This window comes from Humulus lupulus, chromosome 7 (genome assembly GCF_963169125.1).
Source record: "Humulus lupulus chromosome 7, drHumLupu1.1, whole genome shotgun sequence".
Taxonomy (NCBI): Eukaryota; Viridiplantae; Streptophyta; class Magnoliopsida; order Rosales; family Cannabaceae; genus Humulus; species Humulus lupulus.
This window is the reverse complement of record NC_084799.1, coordinates 120332099-120336810: the sequence shown is the minus strand read 5'-3', so window position 1 is coordinate 120336810 and position 4712 is coordinate 120332099.

Genomic DNA, 4712 nt, shown 5'->3' with positions numbered 1-4712 from the left:
TTATGTGTGTGTGCAGCTTTCAGCACGAGGCGATCCTAGGGAGCAGGTAGCGGGAAAGTCACAACGGGACCCGATACTCGAATCATGGTGAGTCAAGAGGTATTTGGGATATTAGGTGGTTATCTGGGTTATCGGGTTATGAAAATTAATAATTGGAGATATATTTGATGTTAGGAAGCTTAGGTGGAAATACTGGGGACATTTCGGTACCCCGAGCCTATTAGGAGTGTGTCCTAAAAGCATGTAAAGACATTTGTTTTTTCTGTGAATAAATAAATACAATAGTTTATTATTATTTTTATATTTAGATTGTTAAATTATTGTTTGAATAATTTTGAAAATATCAGAAAAATTCCATATTCATTATTAAAGATGTGATCTTGTATTAGTACGAGAGAATTAAGATCACATGAATGAATAAAAATAGTCAACAACAACAAATTAAAGTTATGGAATTCTTTAATTGGAGTTGTAAGTACGGTTTACTGAGTATCATAATGATACAAATAATCTAGATTCAGATTATTGATGTGGAAAGACATCTCAGTAAAGGTGCTTTATATAATATGATTATATATGACATGGACCGATATGAATTAGAGTCTTTATCCAAAAACCATTTAACAATAAAGACTTGTAATTCATATCATAACTGATGATCATTTATAGATCAACCTAAATCCTGAGTGTTCATGAACTCCTGTTCATGTTTATTAAATCTTTTGATTCATTCGTTAAGATCTCTTCAAAGAATGAGGCTAATGACTTTTGTTTTGGAGATTTAATATCATGGATGGCTGGGAACATGTATCAACAATACAGAATCTGATCTTTCCTAACGGATCGTATATTAATTCCCTTAAGGGTTAATTCTGGAATTGAATGATTTTGAGCTCAAATCTATAATTAGATTATAGATTAATTATTCACTAGTGAATTAATGATACTTAAGGAATAAGAAGTAAATTAGAAAGGTTAAATGGTAATTCTTCCATTCTAATTTATGAACTAATTAATTAGAGGGTTGAACTATTGTAAGATGGTTATATCAATGGACGACTTAAGAAAAAGATTTCTGTAAAAGTATATCTATAACATAAAGAGTGCAATTCTGAATTTATAGTGGAGTAATATCAGAATTAATAAATTAACTATTATAATTAAAGAGTTTAATTATTTAGTTTCAATTTATTGGAGCTTAATGTTATAGGTCCATGGTCCCCAAAATGGCTCAAATAATCACTGTTAAAGGCAAATACAAAAAATGGGCAAAAAGGACTTATGTGATAGGTAAAATATTTTTCTATGTATCAAACATAATTATTGTTTAATTATGTGTAATTAATTAATTATTTGATTTAATAAAAATATAATTAATTTTGAATTAATTTATTTTTTGGATTTTTGGTATTTAAATAATAATAAAAATTGGGAAAAATCACATGCCATCACAGGCATGTGGTACACGTGTGGCACAGTGCACAGGCACTGTGCTACACGCATAAGAGAGTTTACACAGTCTCTTGATTCCACAATTTTAGTTATTTAAATATTAAATAAATAATGAGATATTTTAATATGATTAAAATATTATTATTTAAACAAAAATCTGATAACTGATCAGTTATTTTGAATTTGTTTAAAATAACAAATATTTTAATATATTGAATATTATTAAATATTGGATATCAGTTTTTCACAGAATGTAACTTTTCAGGGATAGAAAAATATCTAGGAATCTCTCTCAGAGAAAGAGAACAGTGACAAAAATAAAGTCATTGTTCTTCACAAAACCTAGGTCCAAACTTTATCAGATCTCATGTGTTGAGAACATCTGATAAATAGTTATTGCCTATTATTTGTATAGTGAGCCCACACTCGTTCTTTGTGTGCCTGAGAACATTTTGGAAGATCTTGGTGTGAGATCTCAAGGAATTTAGCCATACGAAAAGATAGCAGCAAGGAAGGACCTGAGGTAATATTTTCCATTCATGTCCTTGATTTAATATATATATGCATGTGAAGAAGTAGATCTAGAAATATTATGGGATTAATCTAACAATTTGATTATTGTTCCGCTGCGCATAATCTCTGATTTGATCAATAAAAACCAACAGAGCCTTGGGATTGACTTAACTAATTAGTGATAGACTAAGAAAAATATAGAACTCGGTGGAACAAAAAGTTAGAACCGACCCTCCTCTCTCCTCTCTTTTCTCTCAAGGAACCTCTTAAGCTAGCCATTGAATCAAGGAATTCTTGGGCTGGATTCATAAGAAATTGGAGCTCTAGAATTGGGGATTAGCTCAAAAATTGATGGTGGATTCAAGCAGAGTTTGAGGTAAGGTTTGGATTAAGGTTTTAATGTTTAAGTTATGAGTTTTAAGTGTTTTTGGGTCTGTGATAGTGAGAGATGAATTAAAGCCTTGGGTGAGGATTTGAGTTGAATTCTTGTTAGGTTCTATTGCTGGGAACTTGGGGATTAGCTCTACAACTTCTAGGTGGATTTGCTCTTCATAAAAAGGTAAGCTTTTATCTATGGTCAGCCCTTGAATGCTATGAATTTCTGGGTGTTGTAGGAGATTTATGAGCTTTTGAATTTCAGGGATTAAAAGGTGATGTGGATGAGTCTTTGGGCTAGTTTCCTATGGGTTTTGCTGAAGAGAGTATACTTGAACTGTTGTGATTATTAGAGGTTTTGAGTGAGGTTTGAGAGTTGGAAATGGTGGTTTTTCTGGGTTCGAAGGGGTCGGGCCGCGACATAGTTCTTGGTGAGCCATGGCCCTTTGAAGCTGATGGGTGCTAGAGAAGGAGGGCGGGCCGCGGCATGGGGGATGTAGGACCGCGACCCGTGTCTATTTCTGGGCAAGGTTGGGCTCTGTTTGGGGCCATGCCGCGGCATGAGGAGACTTGAGCCGCGACCCTTAAGGAAATTTGTGTCCTTGGGATTTTAAACATGAGAATTTAACCTAGGGTACTCGGGATCGATTCCACTACCGTGTTTGGTGGAATTCGATGTTCCGGAGATTAAAACCTTATCCGGAAGCCTTTTACAACTATTGATGGAATCCTTTATTATGGTTGTAACTAGGTTTATGCTTAAGCTCGGGGCAGGATCGTGCTCGGGGGTTGTCTTTACTAGTTAAAGCGCTTGGAGATTAAAGGTAAGAAAACTGCACCCGGTTGTGGATTTATATTGGGACTAAGGGTTCCTTTTCTTGTATGCTCTTTAAGAGGATGGTATTATGCCATGTGAATTTTTAATGGATGGTATTATGCCATGTAAATAGTAAACGATTGGCCTAAGAGCGCCGGAGTTTACACTTGCGCACAGGGCGCGGCTTGGCCACTGGTAGCCGAGGACAGCTTAATATGCACTAAGCTCGGTTTAAGCAGGCCGGAGTCAGTGGGATAAATAGGGGGTGCGGCCTAAGTTGTCGGCCTTAATTATCATGTGATTTGATTGTTATTATTCTGATGAAAGTGATATGCCGGTTATTTGAATGACAGATTGTTAGTTTGTTAACTGTTATCGTCGAATAGATGAATGTTATGTACTGTTGAGTACCTGGTTATGTCTTGTGAAATAGTTTGTTATTAATATTGATTATGTTTTAAATGTTATGTTTTCTTGCTGGGCCTTGGCTCACGGGTGCTATGTGGTGCAGGTAAAGGCTAGGGTAAGACGAGCTGGCCATGGGTTGGAGAGCTTTGGGGGCGAGGTGTACATTGTCAGCTGCTCGGCCGCCACGGTCGAGGGATTGTACAGGAACGAGAACCTAAAGCATGTATTTTTCCCTTAGAGTGGCTTGATTGTTTATAAGGTTTGGAAATTATGTAGTTACGTTATTTAAACCCTGATCTACGATCCCATGTACCAAACACTTATTTCAATGAAAGTTATTTCGTTTTCAACCAAAATCTTTTTAACCTAACATGTTTGTGTCATTAGACTCACGTTTTTATCTAAACGGCTTGGTTAGCAAGTCTCACACTATTTCAAACACACAGTGTAACGGTCTTGGTTATCCAGGGTGTTACATTACCAGAAAAAGGTCGCCCGGTATTTCAATTCTAAAGTACGTGAAAGGAAATTCAATGGAGGAGATCTAGTACTTAGAAGGGTTTTCCTTAACACCCGCGATTAGGCAGCTGGAGTACTCGGACCTAACTGGGAAGGAAAGTACCAAATCAAAGAAGCCCTCCATCCAAGCACTTACAAACTTGCTCGCTTAAATGGAGATCTCATTCCTCGTGATTGGAATGGAGAACACATGTGCAAGTACTATCAATAAACAATTCTTCTCAAAGAATTGGCTTGTATTAATTCTACTTTTTACAAGTTTATGAAAAAGGGTTGATCATTTTATGTGACTGATCGCTTATAAGTGTAAGATCATTTTTTTGATCACTCGTACAGACATGATTGTCCATCTATTACAAGAAATAAAAGGTACTATGCGCAGCCAGTCAATCTTGCCAACTATTGTATTTATTACAAGTATTTGCTCATTACGTGTGTTATTTTTCTATAGTATCGTTTTAAAAATGTTTGCTCTGAAGAGAAATGTTCGAACAGGTCCTAGTCAAGGCAAGTGACCGAGAACCTAAAGCTCCTCAATCACTTGAGGGGGCATATAAGGTATCTAGTAAGCAAAGCATATCAAAAGGTATGTAAACACACGAGCAAAATAAGTGAAAGCATGCTAAGG